Source organism: Loxodonta africana, chromosome 26 (assembly GCF_030014295.1).
Source record: "Loxodonta africana isolate mLoxAfr1 chromosome 26, mLoxAfr1.hap2, whole genome shotgun sequence".
Classification (NCBI taxonomy): Eukaryota; Metazoa; Chordata; class Mammalia; order Proboscidea; family Elephantidae; genus Loxodonta; species Loxodonta africana.
Genome location: NC_087367.1, coordinates 16,157,415 through 16,177,947, shown reverse-complemented (window position 1 = coordinate 16,177,947; position 20,533 = coordinate 16,157,415). Strand labels below are relative to the sequence as shown.

The 20,533-nt window shown below is 46.6% G+C and overlaps 2 protein-coding genes across 3 annotated transcripts in view; both read left to right on the top strand.

The window, feature by feature from the left end:
* PRKCE (protein kinase C epsilon) overlaps positions 1-20,533 on the top strand; it is a 628,435-nt gene that overhangs the window by 315,668 nt on the left and 292,234 nt on the right. The window lies entirely within an intron of this gene.
* LOC135228697 (uncharacterized) overlaps positions 1-20,533 on the top strand; it is a 69,610-nt gene that overhangs the window by 27,806 nt on the left and 21,271 nt on the right. The window contains exon 2 of the mRNA XM_064277141.1: positions 1-20,533. This exon is cut by the window's left edge and continues 7,621 nt beyond it; it is cut by the window's right edge and continues 21,271 nt beyond it. The gene's annotated coding sequence lies outside the window, so the exon portion shown is untranslated.

Sequence of the window (20,533 nt, the reverse complement as noted above, 5' to 3'; positions counted from 1 at the left end):
GAAGTTGGCAAAAGGAGAAATAAATCAGCCCCCTGCTGAGCAACTTTCAGGAATTAGAGGCAGTCAAATTGGATATTGAGGAAATATTTGAATCTAAGGGATTGTGTTTGGGTTTGGAGGCCAAGAACGGCCCTGGGCTGTCAGCTGTCTTCTCTGAAGAGCGGGCTGGGGGTCACTGTCGTGTGGGGTTAGGAGCAAGTTGGACTAGATAAGCTTTGTCCCTGACAGGAGGCAGCAGTTACTGCCCACATTTCTCTGAGAGCTTCGTCAGATGTCCTGCTAGGCTTTCTGTGTGGGGAGGGTGGCACCCGGGAGACTGAGTGCTGACAGAGTGTCATTGTGGCTGTTATCCTAAGGGCTGTTCACTCCAGGGGAAAAGGCCATTGGGCTAGAGGATGTCGAGAGGCTTGGCTGTGAGGCCAGATCTGCCATGGGTTCCTTTGGGCCACCTCACTGCCTCGCGCCTCCTCTCTAAGGCCACACAGAGCACAGACGCTGAGTGCTGCCTGGGTCACAGTGCCCTGTTGCCAGTCTCCCACTGATGACTTCCAGAAAATTCCTTGACTCTCTGGGTCTCTGTTGACTCACCCTAAAGTGAGGATAATATTAGTAACTCTTTTAGAGCCTATTGTGCTGATTAAAAAAAAAACACCAGCTGACTCACGGTGACCCTATGTGTGTCACAGTAGAGCTGTGCTCCATAGGGTCTTCAGTGGGTGATTTTTTGGAAAGAGATAACCAGGCCTTCCTTCCCAGATGCTTCTGGGTGGAATTGAACTGCCAGCTTTTTGGTTAGCAGCCAAGTGCCTTAGCCATTTGCATCACCCAGGGAGCTGATTAGATGAGGTAGTATTTGTAAAGTGCTGACAGCAGTGTCGGTATCTGTATTAATGTCTGAAAAATAAAACAACTTCCCCGAAATGATCTCTCCTGTCCTTCCCAGTTTGCACTTGCTGTGATTCTGATTCATTTCATCCTCTACAAACTTCTTAGGAAGGAGGGGTGACCCCCCCCACACACACCCTGCCCCTATATTGAGATAAGGAAATCTGTAGGCCACCTCAGGGATATTTTCCATAGGCCAGGTGGCTGGCAAATGGATGGTCAGAGAAGGAAACCAGAACCCTTAACGCTTGGTTATGCCACTCTCAGAGTGGGGGGAGTTGCATTAGAATTCCATGGCCCTCACTGCCTCTTCCTTTTCCCTCCAACTCCCTCAATTTCTGTTTCTGGGTCCACTTCTCAGGGATGAAGCGACATGAACAGATGATAAACTAACTCCTTGGGACTGTGGAAGAAACAAGTGCTGAAGAGGCGGCCGGCTGGCAGTACGGAGAGGATGGGGTCACAGGGCAGGCCTCTCACAGCTGAAAGGGAACAGGAGGAAGACAAGGCCCCATTTGCAGCCTGCTGCCAAGGGCTGAGGAAGCGTAACAGGAAGTGAACACTCCAGTCTCTTGTGGCTCTTGGACAAAGGCTGAACCTGTTGCTGTCGATTCTGACTCACAGCGACTCCATGTGTTACAGAGTAGAACTGCTCCATAGGGTTTTCATAGCTGTGATCTTTATGGAAGCAGATTGCCAGGCCTGTCTTCTGCAGAGCCATGGAGTGGGCTTGAATCACCAACCTTTAGGTTAGTAGTCAAGTGCAAACTGTGCCACCCAGGGATCTGGATGAAGGCCTAGGGAGCTGGAAAGACACGTTTCTGACAGCACCAAAGGGGCCAAGGCTTCAGGGTGTCCTGGGTGGGGAGGAGGAGAAAGCTGTAGTCTGCAGGGGCTGATGGAGTCTATCTGCCTCTGGCTGAAAACTAGTGTGGCTCTGGGAGGTACTCCTGCTCCTCAGCAGGTGATCAGGACACAGGGGCTTCCTAACCCATCAGGATCAAGGCAGGTGGCAAAAGTTCACCAAACACCCCACCCAAGGGCTCCTCACCCCTGCCAGCCTCTGACTCTTGGGTACCAGAGCAGCGCTTCTCAAATATTAATGTGCACATGGATTGCCTAGGGACTGGGTTGCAGTATGATTCAGTGGGCCATAAAGTCTTCGTTTCTGACCAGTCCCCAGCCATACCGATGCTGCCGTCCATGGATGTCGACAAGTAGTAAGGGTCTGGAGCACAGCTCGCCATGGCCTGGACCTCCTTCCCATCAGAAGCCATCGGCCCTGTGTGCTGGTTCTGTTTTCCTTCTCACATCCACAGATTTCTCAACACCAGTCAGATGGAACAAGACTGGGGTAACATGGGGGACCCCTCTGAGAGAGCATCGATGCAGTTTCCCTGGGAGGAAGGATTATCCTCCAGGGTCAGCAAAAACCTTGGAGGGGGAGGAGCAGGCTGGCTGTGCAATGGCACCTTCTTAGCCCCTCCTTCTTTCTCAAAGCCCTACAGTGATCTGTTCCGGCAGCCTTTTGCTTAGCTCTCTGATTTCTGTGTCCAATCAATCAGCCACTCTTTGTGTCACGTAAAAATGCGTGACGGAGCCTTGACCTTGAAGCCATCCAGCCACACAGGCTTCTGTCTTTCACTGTCTCTTTGAACTTAGAAAAAGGTGGAGGGGATAAAGCACCAGACTGTTTTGCTAAAATGTGTTGCCATTATTGATGCAACTTCTTTGCATTAGATCCTGCACTAACTAACACTATGGCAATAAGAGTGCCCTCTCTTCCGTCTGCGGATTATATTATGTTGTACAAGCACTTTGACAGTCATTATCTTATTTGATATTGAAAACACCATTATGAGATGAAAGAAGATTACCATTCCCAGGAAACTGAAGCCCAGAGAGGTTCATGAGACCACAAGGCCGTGGTAACAGAACTAGGATTGACACTCATTTTTGCGCTAGAGTTGATATTGAATAACCAGTGCGGTGGACTTACCAATAGTACGGGTCATAATTTGGCCCATCCCAGGCACAGCGTGTTCATACCATTTAAGAGTCTCAAGGTGTTGCCAGCTATAGATGGGTGTTAGTACTATTCCTGAAATAATATGGGCCATATTGCTCCTAAAGTACGTAGCTGAGAATGCTCTAAATGTGTGGTGAAAAAAAAAAAGTGTACAAGGGGTTAAAATAGCAAATCAGCAAAGAAAACAAAATAAGCAAAAAAAAAAAAAAGAATGCAGGGATAAATGAGTTAGAAAGTATGTTTTAAAATAATCTCAAAAAAAAAATCGATCTCGCACATACACACAGACAGACAGACACACACACACACACACACATGCATGTGCGCTGTGGGGAGTCTTCCTGGTGAGATTTATATTCCACGGGGAGGCATTTAGAAAACCCAGCCAGGTAGGAGACAGTGGGACAGTGCTTATTGAATTTGTTCCTGGAATGTTCCCTCTAGGGCATCTGTCTCTTTCCTTCGAACAGGCATTCCAAGCCACTGCCCGTGACCAGGTGGGACAGACACGTGGCCAACCACAACTTAATTTTTCCCAACCCTTATTTAGGCTCTAATTCCACATGCTGCTTGGGGTTGCCATGGAGACGGTCTACTGCATTCTCCTTCAAATAGAGCCAGAATCACACTTCTGCTTATGTGCCAGGTAGAAGTGACGGAGTGACATTTCTGTCAAGAGCCCTCTCCAGTACACTCACCTCAGCTGAGTGCCCAGGAACGTGTGAGCAAGGTACCTAAACTCATGCTTCAAGGTGCTTAAAAAGCAAAGCAAAACACACGTCAACATACAAAGCTGGAGACTCACCATAAACCTGTCCCTGAAGGCTGTTGTCACTGTGGACCGGTCGAGCAGGACATTTCTGAGCCAATGCTGTGTGCAGAGTTCTGGGCTGGGAGTGATTGGACAGTGGGGGGTGAGGAATCAGAGACTGGCAGACAGGAAATCTGCCACGGGAGGATTTGCCCAGTGGGGAGGCATTCCTGTACACAAAGAATGCTTTCTCTGGCCTCAGGCTACATTGGGGTACAGTCTGTGCAGTGGCTGGGAGCACCTTACACAATGGCTGGCCTGGGTTCAAGTCCTAACTCTTCCACTTAGAGCTCAGAGTCTTCGGTTGGGTTTCTTAGTATCCAGAGCCTTGGCTTCTTTATACTTTCTCAGTAGGGTTGTTGGGAGCACTCAGTGGAATGATGTCTGCTGAAGAGCTAGCGCAGTGTCTTGCACACAGCAGGGGCTCAATGAAGGCTCCTTTCTTCCTCTTCTTCCCACCTATTATTAGCGGTGAGTGGGGCAGTGGGCAAAGGAGGAGGAAAGAAGGCTCCAAGGGTGGTAAAGGATATAGCAGAGACTTGGAGGTTGAGTTGCAGGCCTGGACAGGGGACAGTGAGCAGTCTGCAGAAAGGCAAATAGGGCAAGAAGTGATGCTGATCACAAAATGAAAATGAGACCACTACTCAGGGGCTTTTTCAATATTGAAGAGCTGGGCAAATTGCTGTGAGCAGCTCACGTCTGTGCGCCTTTGTTTACACTTCTGCAAAGACTTGAGTAGTCTGCCTTCACCAAGAGATGCTGACTGTTAGCATTTTCAATCTAAAGGTGTTCTCTTTAAAATTCCCTCTATCTGAAACCCAGGCAAGGTATGTATCAATCAACATTTGGAAGCTATGGTTTGCTTTAAAGAAAACAAAAACAAAAAACTGTCCTTTTCCAGTAAACACCTTTCCCAGCCCTGTCGCTACACACCCTCCCCGCCCCGCCCCACCATTCCTCCTAATAGACAAATCACTGAGAAAATTCTCTGTGGAGTGGCTAACGCTGCACAATGCTAGATGATGAGTAGTTTGCCTGCCGAGAAGCGCTGCATTCTGCGTGCAGAGCACTGCAGAGTCTCTTGGGATAATGGTCAACAAATCCCAAATGTGGCTCCAAGCAGCTGTGAGTCTCCATTTCCAGAGAGGCCATGCCCCTGAGCTGCACATGGTCCCATTTCTCCTAAACCCTGGAGACCAGATGAGAAACTGCTTTTAAATCATATTCTTTGTAAGCCCTGCCCAGAGGCAGAAAGATGGGTTGATTAGACGGCCACTCAGAGTCACTGTCAGTCTGTTTTCTGAGCTTTCAGGAATCCTCCAGGCCAAAAAAAAAAGAAAAAACTGGAACGCTAATGTCATTGGCTTTGAGGAAGATGCAGCGTGGTACAGTGGTTATGACTTGGACTGGGATCATATCAGTGGGGATTGGATAGGACCAAGCTGCCACTTGGTAGCTCTGTTACCTCAATTTCTCTAAGATTTCATTTGATCAATTCAAACAGTAATAATAATAGGAAGGAAAGCATACATGGCCATCACCCTGGGCCTGCTTCGCCTTCAGTTGTGTGTGTGTGCGCACACACACGTGTACACACACAAGTGCTTTCCCAGGGTGTGGAGTGTTGCTTCCTGTTGAGTGAGTGGGTGGTTCCGGGATTCTGCCACGGCCTGTGGGCCCTGACTGCAGAGTTGAAGTTCACAGCCCAGGCTTTCGTCAGAGGAGAAGGAGTCTGACAGCTCTTGGCAGTGGAGATAATTTAGGAGGCTGGAAGGAGACTCCCTGGGGACAGTGAGGGAGGGGCTTGGCGGGTGGCATGAAATAGCCTCAGAAGTGCACCTTAGAAGGGTATCTCGCCAAATGTAGAACAAAGTTCTAACTCACAAAAAAGGAGCAAACCTACTGGGTTGACAGAGACTGGAGAAACTCCAAGAGTATGGCCCCTGGACACCCTTTTAGCTCAGTAATGAAGTCACCCCTGAAGTTTGCCCTTCAGCCAGGGATTAGACAGGCCCATAAAACAAAACAAGACTAAAGGGGCACACCAGCCCTGGGCAAGGACTAGAAGGCAGGAGGAGACAGGAAAGCTAGTAATAGGGAACCCAAGTTCGAGAAGGGAGAGTGTTGACATGTCGTGGGGTTGGTAACCAATGTCATAAAACAATAGGTGTACTAACTGTTCAAAGAGAAGCTAGTTTGTTCTGTAAACCTTCATCTAAAGTACAATAAAAAGGAAAAAAAAAGAAGGGTATCTTGCTATAAACTACCATTGGAGTGCCCGGGACCCATTCTTGGTCTCTGGCTTCAGTCAGGTGGCACCTGAAGGCATCTAGCACAGAGTAGATTTTCAACAAAAAAGCTTTGGAGCAAAAAGAGCCTGAGGAATGGAATGTCTGGAAATGATAAAATAGCTTCTCTCAGATATCTGGAAAGGGGCCACGCTCCATTCCATTTGGAATCGGCTACCTGGACATCTCCTGTGGGCCTACTACCTGACCCACACTCAAGCCCAAAAGGAGTGTCCTGATGAAATTCAACCCTACCCCTCACTGGACCACTCTGTGGGAACACAACAGTGACGTGGCAGTGTCGTTGAATTGTATGGAACCCTCTTCCTCTTTACTTAATGAGAGGGCTTGTCACGTACCATAATCATCTATGTCTTCTCTAAGATTTATGTCTTCCCGAGATTTATGGAGATGACGTGAGATAGTGTCTGTGAACACTCTCTGTAAGAAGTGCTATCAGACACCAAAGACATGCTCTTGAGAAGTACATTTCCTTTTATTCAGCAAGGCAAGAATTCTTGGCTCCTGGTACAGAGTCCCTCCCAAACATCTCTGCTTAGTGGAGCTCTGGGTTCTGGCATTCCTTTGGATTGGATGGTTCTTATTTGAGAGCTTCTTAAAGTCCTCTCTGGTCAAAGTTTTTAGGATTTCAGGCTGAGAGACCCACTGCAGCACCAGTAGACCAGTTTTTCTGTCTTCCTGTCCATCCAATCACTCTTTTACTCACTCAGTCTCTCACATACTCGCTCAATTGAACAACTGCCATATTGAGTGCAGTCCTAGGCCACTGGAGATACAATCATGAATAAGACATTGTCCCAGCTGTCCCTGTGTTTAATGTCTACTCGGGGAGAGAAAACAGATATATAACGTAAACAGACACATTATAATACAATGCAGTATGTACCTCTCATCCATGATAGTTCCAGAACTTTCCTGCTAATGCTGGCCAACCAACCCTTGAGTGTCTAGGAGGACTAGACACTTCTCCAAAGGCCTAGAAAAACAAGGCTCTCCCCTTGCCCTTTCGAAGCAAAATTTACTGAGATTTTATTTGTTGCCTACAATCTTAACGGAGCCTAGTAGTTTTCTTCCTAGGTAGAAGCCATTAACAACACCAAGAATTGTTAGTGAATAGTTTCCCTTACATGTGTAAAAACTAAAAACCCAGACCCACTGCCGTCGAGTTGATTCGGACTCATAGCTCCCCACAGGGCAGAGTAGAACTGCCCCATAGAGTTCCCAAGGAGCGGCTGGTGAATTTGAACTGCCAACTTTTTGGTTAGCAGCCATAGCTATTAACCACTGCACCTAAAATACCTTATAAAAAACCCTGTTGCCGTCCTTATTGATGATCTAAATTACAGATATGTGTATGGTATCATGCTAGGTGCCAGGAGGGCATTAAGGAGTTTACTGTATAATCAAACAGATAATAAATCCATGCATGAATTTAAACAATAACTGGGCAAGCTAGGTTGAGAGTAGATGCCAGAGAACCCAGAATAACTAATAAGATGGTGGGTGGTAGGGCCAGTGATAGAATATGAGAATACAAGAGGAAGTGAAGAATTTCTTTAGACGTGTAGAGGTGGATATGCCTTGGGGTCATAATCCCCACAGGGCTGCCGGAGCTCTAAGTCTGGAGCTGGAAAGGATGCTTTGTGCTACAGAATTGGAAGCCTTTAGCCTGTAGATCATGCTGAAGCAATGGGGGTCTGCAAGGTGTGTGTAGAAAGAATCTGACAGAAAGCCAAGGCAAGGACAGAGCCTGAAGAAGCCCCAAATGCATGAGCTGGGCAGGGGAGAAGAACTCGCAAAGCAGACCAAAGAAGACTGATCAGAGTAAAAAGAAGAAAACCTGGGGTGGGAGAGGTCCTCAAGCCAATGAACATTTTAAGAACAAAGGAGTGATCAATTGTCAGGGATTCAAGAATGGTCAAGATGAGAACCAAGGAGGACCTGTTGGATCCTGGTGCCCTTGGGGAGAACAATGCCAAGTGAAGTTTAAGGGCAGAGGCTAGATTGCAGTGAATTGGCTAGAAAGACAGGGTGGTGAAGGAGTGGGACAGGGGCTTGGAGATGTAGATTTCAGAACTGTAAGGGGAAGAGAGAGCATGGTGAGAGCTTTCAACAACCCCCAGAATGAAGGATTATTATCTTTTGCTGATAGAGGATACCGAGTCAGAGAGGGGAAATAATTTGCCCTTTTTTTACATTGCTGGTATAAACAGAACCCCCCTGTGATGGTTAAGGTTGGGTGTCAGCTTGGCTGGGCCATGATTCTCAGTATTTTGGCAGTTATGTAATGATGTAGTTTGGCAGTTATGTAATGATGTAATTCAGCAGCTGTGTAATGATGTAGCTATCCTCCATTTTGTGATATAATCACCTCTATGATGTGATCTGATGTGACCAGCCAATCAGTTGTAAGGGGAGTGTCCTCGGGGCTGTGGCCTGCATCCGATATATATGGATGTTCTGGCAAAGCTCACTTGTGGGCTCTGGATCCTGCACCTGGCTCGTCATCACCTGACCTCCAGTTCTTGGGACTTGAGCCGGCAGCCTGCCGTACTGCCTGCCAGTCTTGGGATTTGTCGGCCTCCACAGCCTGTGAGCCAGCAGCCTACCATCCGACCTGCTGATCTTGGGTTCCTCAGCCCCTGCAGCTACGTGAGCCAGGAGAAGCCTCCAGCCTGATACCTGACCCACAGACTTGGGACTTGCCAGTTTCTACAACTTCGTAGGCTGTTTCTTTGAAATAAATCTCTCTCTCCACACACACACACACACACACACACACACATATATATATACTTCACAGGTTTTGCTTCTTTAGAGAACCCAGCCTGAGGCCCTCCCCCCCAAATAGAGGTTATTATAATTGTTTTCCCAAGGTATTACAAATAGAAAGTTGCAGAATAGGGATTCAAGTTCCAACATAACTGGCTCCAAAGCCTGTGTCCTTGCTACTGAAAGTATGGTTCTGGGACCAGTATTGTGGCCATCGCCTGGGAGGTAGTTAGAAAGGCAGCATCTCAGGCCCACCCCAGACCTACTGGATCACAATCTGCATTTTAACAAGGCCTCCCAGGTGATTCTCATGCACACTAACACCTGAGAAGCACTGGCCTGTGCTTTTCCCTATGTTATTTTCTTGTAATCCAGGTATGAGGGAAGAAGGTCCTGAATTACCAGATTGACATAAAACCAGAGAAGTGGGTGGGAGAGACGTGAAGGTTGCTTCTTTCTCTGAGTGATATGTGACCTCTATGTGTCCCCAGCTGTCCCTGGGGGAGCTCACCTTCAATAGGGAAGGCGTTCTCTGTATACCATGGCCAGGCCCAGAGTCCTGCTTCACCATAGGGTGATGGGACACAATGAGTTCTGGGCCACTTTTGCTACATTTTCAATTAACATCAGTTTTCTTCAAATAATAATGCAGACATAGTGCAAGAAAACACCCTTTTAATCACTAGTGTAATTAAACTGCATAATTAGTCTGATCTTTGCTGCCTTTCCAAAGCTCCCAAAGGGAAGATAACTCATGTACATGGAGATTTTCTCAGATATTTTGCTTCTAAAGGATTCAATAACTGCCTACCCATGGTGTTTTTTAATTACAGCAACAGCTGCCTTGAATACTTGTTGTTTGAACAAACACTCCCTTCAAGGTTCTGATGGTCCCGTCTCATCTGCACCTAAAAAAAACTAAACCACATGCAAAACACCAAGAGAAACAAAATCTGAGGTGCTTTTTTCCATGGCTACACTCTTTTTTCACTTTCTTGCTTTCTGTTTGTTGGGTCATAGGTGGCTATATAGTTCAGTCTTTTCCAAACTGACCCATTAGTGGGTTGTGAAATGAATAGTGAGTCTCAACCAACTTAAAGATGTCATTTTGAGGACTATGGTGCCCTTGACCCAAGCCATGGTATTTTTAGTTATCTCATATGCATGCAAAAGCTGGACAATAAATAAGGAAGACCAAAGAATTGATGCCTTTGGATTATGGTGTTGGTGAGGAGTATTGAATATACCATGGGTGCTCCTTAGAAAGAAGGATGGAGAGACTTTGTCGTATGTGCTTTGGACATGTTAGCAAGAGGGACCAGTCCCTGGAGAAGGACTTCATGCTTAGTAAAGTAGAGGGTCAGCAAAAAAGAAGAAAACCCTCAATGAGATGGCTGCAACAATGGGCTCAAAGATAACAACAATTGTGAGGATGGCACAGGACTTGGCAATGTTTCATTCTGTTGCACATAGGGTTGCTATGTGTCAGAACTGACTTGATGGCACCTAACAACAACAACCAACTTAAAAAAAAAAAAAAGACCATAAAATGGAGAATGTCAGAGTGCATCATAAGCAGAAGGTAGGGGCAGGTATTGTGAACCTTCTTGTTTAGTTATGTAAATATGTGTGTATCCCAGTAAAAATGATTTTCATACGATGGGCCGTGGTCAAAAAGTGTGAAAACCACTGATCCATTTCAGTGGTTCGAGTCATCACAATCATACAGAGAATGTGTTAAAAAAAAAAAAATTCCAGGCCAGTTTTCACCCAGCAGAGTCAAGAATCAATAGTTGAAAGCACTCCAAGACATTCTGACCATGAACCATTTTTCAGATCTTCTGATCCAGTTCAAACTCCCACCCAAAAGAGAATCCCTTCTAGATTAGCAATCTAGAAGTGATAATGAAGCCTCTGAGTGCCTGTGTTTTCTCCTGTTCACACCAGACTTCTGCATGAAGAGCGTGAGTCCCCTTCCCCAAAGAGCAGCACAAAGTCCGTGCCTTCGTTGGTTGCATCTTCTTGTTAGAAACTTCTCCTGGGGGCTGATCCAAACCCTGCTTGCCCATAGCTTGCACCGTTGCAGGCTTTGGTTAGCTCCCTGCAAGTCTACAGAGTAAGTCTACCAAGTCTTCCACATGGACAGTCCTTCAGATAATAAAAAGCAGCTTTTATTTTCTCCTGAAGATCTCCTTTTCTCAAGCTAAATAATTCCCAGGTCCTAAACTGTCCTTCATCAGTCATGGCAGCAACACTCTTGCTCACCCTACCTTAACATCTCTAAACTTCTCCTGCTCATCAACGTCCCTTTGCGAACATGCATCCCCCATTGACCGGCAGGGCTGCGTAGCATGGGGGGCTAGCGTTCCCACCTGTGCAGCCCGGCAGCTCTTTTGAGTGCCTTGTTTCCCTGTTGACTCTCGCTGACTTCGTAGCAAACCCTTTGTTGCTATTCAATCAGTTCTCTGATATCTGTGAACCCGTTTTTTTTAAAGATACATGCATGCAAGCCATCCTGTCCAATTTCTGCCTGTCCAATTCACCTCGATTGTTTTGACCCATCTTCTTCAGCCTCTTCAATTCTTCCTCAGCCCAGCTTCTCAGCCATGTGCCAATTGCTTGTTTAATAGTCTTGCCATTATGGCTTCTTGAAACACACTGAGGAATGGATTGGCTGTGGTAGAGTGCTGGATCTCTTTCTTCTTCCTATTCTCCTCCTTTCTCTGGATACCCTTCTTGACACCCTCTCCTCATGGTAAATGGGAACATTAAAGGCCAACTTTTGGAGAAGAGGTTCTATGATTGTCCTTGTCCTTTTGACCCTCAGGGTGGACCTGCAGACATAGTACTTTTCTGTTTGTCAGAAAGAGGACGCAATACAGTAAATACAGTGTAAACAGCAGCATGGGTGAGCCATTCTGCTTCTGCCACTACTAGGGATGTGCTCTGGGTAAGCTAGCTCGTCTCTCTGGGCCTCAGCTTCCTCATCTGTAAAGGGGGGGTGCTTCACTAGGTGACCCGCTTTACAAATTTCTGGTTTTACTATTAAGTGGCAGGGATTAGATGACCCTCAACAACGAATATTATTCTCATGGTTATGTTGAAGTCGATGGGCCATAATCAGATTAGGAATTTTAAGAGTCCACTGGGTCTTTCACTAATGCCAAATAATCAAGTGTTGCTTTTACTGGCTTTGGGATACATAAAAAACCAGTTGCTGTCGCGTTGACTCCGGCTCATGGTGATCCCCAAGTGTCTCAGAGTAAAACTGTGCTCCATAGGGTTTTCAATGACTGGTTTTTTGGAAGTAGATCATCAGAGCCTTCTTCTCAGGAAGAACCTCTGGCGGACTTGAGCTTCCAGCCTCTCAGTTAGCAGCCAAACCTGCTAATCATTTCCATCTCGCAGGGACTGCTTGGCAACCATGGAAAGTAATGAACGCTACGCATAGCATCTAAGAATGCCTACTTCCTGGGGAGTGCACTTACACACCGAATAAGGGACTCTTCCTTGGTCTTTTCTCCTCACATTTCTATTTTACTTTACTATCAGCCACTGAAAAAGCACCTTTTTGCCAGGATTTACCACAAATAGAGTAGGAGCCCTGATGGCGTGATATTTAAGCACTCGGCTACTAACCAAAGATTGGCATTTCAAACCCACTCCAAGGCTCCATGGGAGAATGACCTGGCAATCTGCTTTTATAAAGATTACAGCCAAGAAATCTCTATGATGCAGTTCTACCCTGTCACCTGGGGTCACTATGAGTCAGAAATCGACTTGACGGCACCGAAAAATAACAACAACATTTTAGACTGAAGAGATGTTTGTTCTATCCCTACACCTGAAGCTTTGTGCAAAATAATTCCAGATAACAGAGGAGAAGGGCATGCTGTTCTTTCAGCCCAATGAGAGTCTTTACTTCTTTTGTTTTTCAAGAAATAAATAGATTTAAAAAAAAAATGTTCAGCCAACACATCTGTTTTTAGCCTCGAAGTACCTCTTTAAGATCCATGGCATGAAATTGCAGAAGGGTTTTAAATATTAATAAGATTGGGCATTGGCTGTTTTGTGCAAGTATTCAGGAACTCACTAAAGCTCCAGTGAACCCTAAAGAACTCAGACCCTCATTACAGATTTACGTTCCCTCAGGGGCCTTTCCTGGAGTGAGCACTTTCTACCTGAAGAGTGAACAAAGGACCAGTGAAAGACATTGACGTCTCCTCAGGCAATGTGGATGGTCACGTCTCCCCAACGTTTTCCCAGCCCACCACAGTGTTTTCCACATTTGCTGGTTACGTCAGCCGAGAGCGGCGCTGGTGAGGCCGAGGGTGTAGGCATGTTCTGACACACTCATGTGTCTTTGGTCTCAAGGGGGATATGGCAAGGGACATGAGAACCTGAGAGAGAGCTCAGAAGGTTACTTCCTGCCATGGTGATGAATTTTGCAGAAGCGATGCCCCCTCAGAACAGAATTGTCATCAGGAAGACAAATGAGGACAATTTTCAGAATTTGTCTGAGGGAGCCTACAACTTCCTCTGAAGAGATGGGAGGGTGTGGAGAGCTTAGGATGGTTCTGGGGCTCATGTGGAAGATGGCTGTGTTGAGAAGGATCTCTGTAGACGCAGAAGGACAGATCTGGTCTCTGGTGGGTTCTGTGTTGGTCTTTTCTATCACTACTTTGAACTCATCCAGTTTGTGGTGTTCTTACGACAGGAGACAGAAATAGTTCTATTTGCATCAGGGACAATTCTTACTTGACAAAGTCTGCAGTAATAATGTATTATTTGGGCAATTTTCCCATTCTCTCAAATTGAGTTTTTCTTTAGCCAAATTGAGAGTCTAAGATGCTGTGATCTCCCTAGGCTACACTTTTAAAAGAGCATACTATCCAAACACAGTAAAGGCCCATTACCAAGCCTCTTGCTATTCTAAATTTATTTCATAATGCAAGTAAAATCTTGTTGGCAGCTGAAGGAGGTGTGGACGGTGCATTTTCTTCCCCTCCACAGACTGGAGAGTGAGTAAGGTGGGTAAGAGCTTTATTTTTTAATGTCTAGCCTATAATAAAGGAGCCTGGTGGCATACTGGCTAAGAGCTTGGCTGCTAACCAAAAAGTTGGCAGTTCAAATCCACCAGCCACTCCTTGGAAACCTTATGGGCAGTTCTACTCTGTCCTATAGGATCACTTGAGTCAGAATTGACTCAAAAGCAATGAGTTTGGTTTACGGGTTCTGGTGGTGAAGTGGTTAAGCGTTTAGCTGCTAACCAAAAGGTCAGCAGTTTGAACCCACCAGCCACTCTCCGGGAGAAAGATGTTGCAGTCTGCTTCCATAAAGATTTACAGCGTAGAAAACCCTATCAGGCAATTCTATTCTGTCCTATAGTGTTACTATGAGTTGGAATTGACTCAACAGCAAGGGTTTTTTTAGTCTTTAATAGGGCTGTACACTAACTTATTTTCAAAATTGGAACTCATTTATTTTTAATTAAGCTCTTCTCATTGTACAAAATATTGTTATCAAAAATACATGTAGGTTGAAATTAAGCCCTTGCTGAGGGTCGCTATGAGTCAGAATCGACTTGACGGCAACGGGTTTGGTTTTGGTGTGGTTCAACTAACAGGGGTCCCTGGGTGGGACAGACGGTTAAGTGACGGGCTGCTAACTGAAAGGTTGGCAGTTCGAGTCCACCGAGGGGCACCTCCAAAGAAATATCTGTCGATCTACAACAGCCTTGAAAACCCTATGTGGCACAGTTCTACTCTGACACACATGGGGTCGCCACGAGTCAGTTAACTCCACAGTAACTTGTTTGGTTTGGGTATTGAACTAGCACTTTGCAAGGACAGTAAGGAAGAGTAGGATCAGAGTCAGGAAGCATCCAGACTTGCTAAAGAGACACCCACACTGCTGTGTGCACTTATTTCCTGCATTGTCTCCTCCTTTTGACAAAAGGACCCTGTGTGCAGGCACTCACACTTAGATAATGGCTTTAAAAGAATGGATAGGATTAAGGATCAGAAAAGGGTTCAGACAATAAATGCAATTGGAGGAGAGAAAGTCACCACATTAAATCATTTGTAGGTTTCTATAGTTTCTTTAAAACCAGATGATTCAAATTCAACCCAAATCCCTGAGGCTTTCATGGTTGTGTGTAGTAAATCAATCTGTCCACCAGCTGGAAGCCACAGGCGCATAGAGAAATTACTTCTCACCAGCCTGGTGTACTGCAAGCTTGACTCCTTCGTGGTGGTCCTGGCAAGGGTTGGGGCTGAGGCACCACGTGCGCCTGCTAGGGGCTGAAGGTGGCGAGCGGGAGTGGACTGGGAGGGAGAGGTGAAGTGTTCAGAGCCTGGCCCGCTAGCTTGTTCGTGTTTTGCAGAAGCTCAGATGACAGACTGTGTTGGGCAGAATGTCACAGAGACTGGAAGCTCTCACCGTTCTTTTGGTGCCCTTTGTTAAACAGCCCTACCTTCAGGGAACTTGCTTGCTAAATAGGAATAGAAGAAGGGCCGAAATGAAAAACTAAACAGCCACGTGACACCTGTGGTAGGAACACACACACGCATTGAAAGGAAATACCTCAAACTACTAACTGCTTGCCTTTGGATGGCGGAGTTTTGAATTATTGTTCTTCCACATTTGTTTCATTTGCCAGATTTTCTTGAACGATCTCACATTATGTGTATGGTGAAAATAATATAAAAAGGCAGCTATTCAAAAGACGCCACGGCCCATCAGGCAGATTAAAACAAATGCCAGAATGGTGATACCGACAGTCAGTGGGATGGGGCCACCGCAGAGGCGTAACTAAAGTATGGCAGGTAGGGCGCACTTGAGGAGGTGGCGCTAACGAGCAGTTTCTATTGGCCGACGAAGTCTCCATCACCAGCTTGAGAGACCATTCAGCAATTTAAAACTAATTGCCACAGGCGCTATTTTCTGGAGCTAGGCCCCTGGGTCACTGTGGGCTAAAGACACCAGGAAGGCTTCTGTGGGTTGGAAATGTGGGCTGGTTTGGAGGGGGTGTGGAGAGGTGCGGAGGGAAGGGACATAGTTGCTGTAGGGGCCACGAGGCTCTCACCCTGGCTGAGCTCGCAGGCGATGGCTATGGCCCGGGTGTCGCAGTTGGGATGGAGCACCACCCAGAGAGGGTGTCAGCACAACTAGACTTCCCTAGGAGAGGCCAGAGGCCAGCCCGTTTGGGCTTGATAACCAAGTTTATGTAAATCAAGGTTGTTATACGGAAACAGCTGGTTTCACTTTAGTTTAATTGAAAACGAGAGACCTACAGGAGAGGGGGAGACCAGGAGGGAGGTTGGGTGGCCAAAGGGGAAAAGAGACAAGGCTTGCACTCCTGGGGTGATGGAGTACAGGCACCCCTCAGTGAAGTGAACCTGGGCAGACAGTGGTCAGCATCAGCTTAGCAACGAGCTTGGAAAACCAGGTTCGGGCTAGCTGAGCTGGAGCCTTCAATGCTGGCTTTAAGTCATGTGCTCTCCAAATTACTTGACAAGGGTGTTTGCCCCTTACCCTCCAGTGTCTCCTGATTTGCCTCCTCTCCCCTGACGTGGTCTTCCTGCCCAGCTTTTGGCCTGCGTTTTGGGATCCATCTCCTGCACACCTCTCTCTGTGGTGAGCCAGCATCCTGCAGGGCAGTCAGTGCTGTTTGGCTCAGACTTTGGAGAACTCCGAGAAAACCTGGGTTGGGGAAGGCTACCAAGAGACAAGGCCACGGAAAAGCAGAGGAAAGCAGCCCAAGCAAACAGACCGTTGTCACTAACTGGCTTTTTTTTTTTTTTTGACATCCAGGCCCTCTAGGGCTCTAGGATGGGGGCTGGAGAAAAACACGATAAACCAACCATGGGCACTTAACCATGGCCTGTCTGGCGCCCATTCTGGTAGATGAAAGCAGAAGGAAGTAAACGTAGGAACAGCTCTGAAAGAGGTGAATAAATAGTGCGCTCTGTTGTCAGTGCTCAGGCCAGCGCTGGTGCCCGTGTTCATTAGACACGGAAAGGGGCTGGCGGGCGAGGGGGTAGACACATGGAAGAGTGGAAGAGGCAGGAACTTGGAACACAAACACTGGCGTCTCTCATCCTGGCCCTGCCAGTGGCTGACAGACCTTGGGACGATTGGGATGGTCTGTGGATCTGTGGATCCCTGTTCCCATATACATGGCGTGCCAAACCAGTTCAAATACATCCCTGCCTCCTTCACCTCCTGGCAGCCCCAAGGCTGGTGGTGCAAGGACTAGTGGCCCCACTGGCAGGTAGGGAGACAGCATCAGTCTTCAATGTTCGGGCAGGATCTGAACAGCTTCACAATCAAGCTTCTGTTTGACAAGAGAAAAACATTCCTTCAGGTGTCATAGTGGAAAGCAATGTGACATCAGCACGATGGAATGAAGTTGGAAGATGGAGCAGTATACACAGAGGCCCAGCTTTAGGCTTTCTAAGTGTTCACCCAATAATCAACCCAATAATGCAGGCTTTCAATCAACCACCAGGCCCTCAGCTGCTCCACCACCTGAGACAGGCTGAGGAGATGAGATGAGAGGGCAGTCCACCCTACCATGGGTGCAAGGCCCCGGCCCTCAACAATTTACCTAGAAAACACTTTCACAATATGAATACGCATTGATTAGGCAGAGGTCTTCAGTGAACTGAAGGAGATTCAAGACTAGGATCCATATGACAAAAGTGCATGTGTGGTGCAGGGGAGGTGACAGGAAGTGGTATTTTATATAATGAAGTCCATGGTAAAACTTCCTGAGTTCTGAGAAGAGATTTGCTGCCCAGGAAAAATGGTGTGTAAAGTTGGAGCTGCTCACATTTCTACAGCCTCTGAGAGAGATTGTGGCCAAGGATGATAGGAAAGAGAGAATGGATAAGATACGGTTGTGTAAACAGAATTAATGGGGCCCTCTTTTTTACCACTACTTTTAAAAGAAAAGCCAGTTACCGTGGAGTTCAGTTCCAACCCATGGAGATCTCATGTATGTCAGAGGAGAACTGTGCTCCACAGGGTTTTCAATGGCTTCTTTTTCACAAGTAAATCTCTAGACCTTTCTTCCCGAGCACTGCTGCAGGGGTTCAAACCACCAACCTTTTGGTTAGTCACTGAGTACCTAACCATTTGCATCACCCAGGGCTTCCTCTTAAAAGAAAAGAGGGGAAAAATTATAATTAAAAAAAACCCAAACCCGTTGCCTTCAAGTCGATTCCAACACATAGCGACCCTAAAGGACAGAGTAGATCTGCCCCATAGGGTTTCCAAGGAGCACCTGGTGGATTTGAACTGCCAACCTTCTGGTTAGCAGCCATAGCTCTTAACCGCTATGCCGCCAGGGTTATAATAATTGGCTTTAATTGAGCAATTATTATGTCCAGGCCCTGTTTTATGAGCATTACATGTATTAGCTTGTTTATTCCTCCCAACCACCCAGTGAGATACTGGTGGAAAGCAATGTGAAACCTGCGAAAGCCAGAACCTGGGTAAGACAGAAACCTGTCACAGAGTTTCAGTGTGCACTCTGTCAAAGGCAGGAACCTTGTGAGACCCGGAAAAACAAGGCAGTCCCATCGAGTTCTGGCTCTCACAGGTTTCACTGTATTCTCCCCATTTTCTAGATTAGGAAACAAAGTCACAGAGTCCAAGGTCATCCAGCTGGTAAGCGGTAGCTGGTAAACTGACAGGGTGGCCCTAGAGTCCAGAGTCCTGGGGCCAGTATAGCTGGCTATGAGAGGCCTCACCCAGTTCCCCTGAGTGCTGCTCAGACATTGTCTTTTTCCACATGGGCTGCTCCATAACAAAGGCAGAGGAGTTCTGGGCTGGAGCCCTACTGTGAGACCTCTGAGGGGGCACTAGCATTGTCTTCATTTTGATATCTCCTCCTGGTGTGATGCCTGCTACTTACAGAAAGGGCACAATGCATATTTATTGATTTGGGCTGATTTAATTTGGATGTATAATGAATGAAGGCGATTAACTGATTTCTAGATTGTTTTTGATATTTGCTTTAATGGTAAGGATTGAATTATAATTATAAATAATACATATCACCATACCCTCTAATACAGGGAAAATGAATTAAGGTTCAAATGAGAATATACATGGGCAGGTACTCTGAAGTCACAAAAATGAACCTTCTGGGCCTGGGGTCGGGGGTGGGGGTCTTCCTCAGTGGGGCTGTATTTCCTTAAGGGCGCCTGGTGGTGTGAATATGGTTGCCAGTGAGCCCACATTGCTCTGGGAGGTCAAGTGGAAAGACTGAGGTGGGATAAATGTCTCTCCGTTGACATCAATTTGAGGTTGTCTTTGACTCTGGGGGATTGCTGCAGCTGGGATAATTAAAATCCGTAACACTGGTTCAGGACACCTACCAGTTAAGACCTGCTACAAAGGAGCACCCACCCCAGGGGATCCCTGTGGACTAGTTGTGGATTGCTTGTCTTATGCTTGTCCTTCCCTTGCTTTCAGGCAAGAGGTTAATAAGCTGAGCAATAGAAAAGAGACTCCATTCTCTCTTATAATGCTACGCGTTCTCCTCTCCCCTACGCCCAGCCCCTGTTAGCCACTAATCCTTTGTCTCTACTCCTTTGCATCTTCTAGATATTTCCTGCAAGTGTGATCATACAGTATTTGTCCTTTTGTAGCTGACTTATTTCAGCTTACTGTTTTCAAGGTTCATCCATGCATCGGGACTTTGTTTCTCATTATGGCTGAGTAGAACTCCGTTCTATCTTTGTACCACATTTTGTGGATCCATTCATGTGTTCCTGGACACCTGGGTTGTCTCCACCTTCTGGCCATTGTGAACAGCACTGCAGGGTAACCATTCTTTTGATTTGTATGCTTTTTCACATTGTTTTATACTTTGCCTGTCTCTCTACACTCAGTTTAGCACCTTCTTAGGGCAGGTACTTTGACTTATTGTAATATGAATACTGTTCCCTAAAAAAGGCAAGGGAAAAACCCTGGTGGTGTAGTGGTTAAGTGCTAAGACTGCTAACCAAAAGGTCGGCAGTTCAAATCCACCAGGCACTCCTTGGGAACCCTATGGCGCAGTTCTGCTCTCCTATAGGACCACTATCAGTCGGAATTGACTCAACGGCAATGGGTTTAGAAAGGCAACGCTTACTCTAGACACACGTTTTCTCATGTAGTGTTCACAGCAGCCCTGGGGGTGAGCTTCGTCGGTACTACTACCCCAATTTTACTAAGGAGGCCCCGGAGCTGGGTAGTAGTAGAGTCTGGTCCCCAGCCCAGGTATCTTAGGTCCCAAATCACCTCATGCTGTCTGATCCTGTGTTCTTTTCTATATCCCTCACAGTGTCAGAGAATGCTTAAACTCAGTAAAAATCTGCTTAAATAATGCTTTCAAAACCTGCTTTTAGCTTTCCTTTATTGTGTTAGTGGAGCCCTGGTCGCGCAATGATTAAGAGCACGGCTGCCAATCAGAAGATCGGCTGTTCAAATCCACCAGCCACTCCTTGGAAACCCTATGGGGCAGTTCTACTCTGTCCTATAGGGTCGCCATGAGTCAGAATCGACTCGATGGCAGCAGGTTTAGGTTTTTGGTATTGTGCTAATAGGGTTCCATGGAAAATGACTGGACTAGAGGTCCAGAAGTTCTTTGTACTGAACTGTAACAGCTGAGCTGCTAACCAACTGTGTGACCTTTCCAAAGCCAAGCCCCCTTACTACCCTCAGGGGGCATGG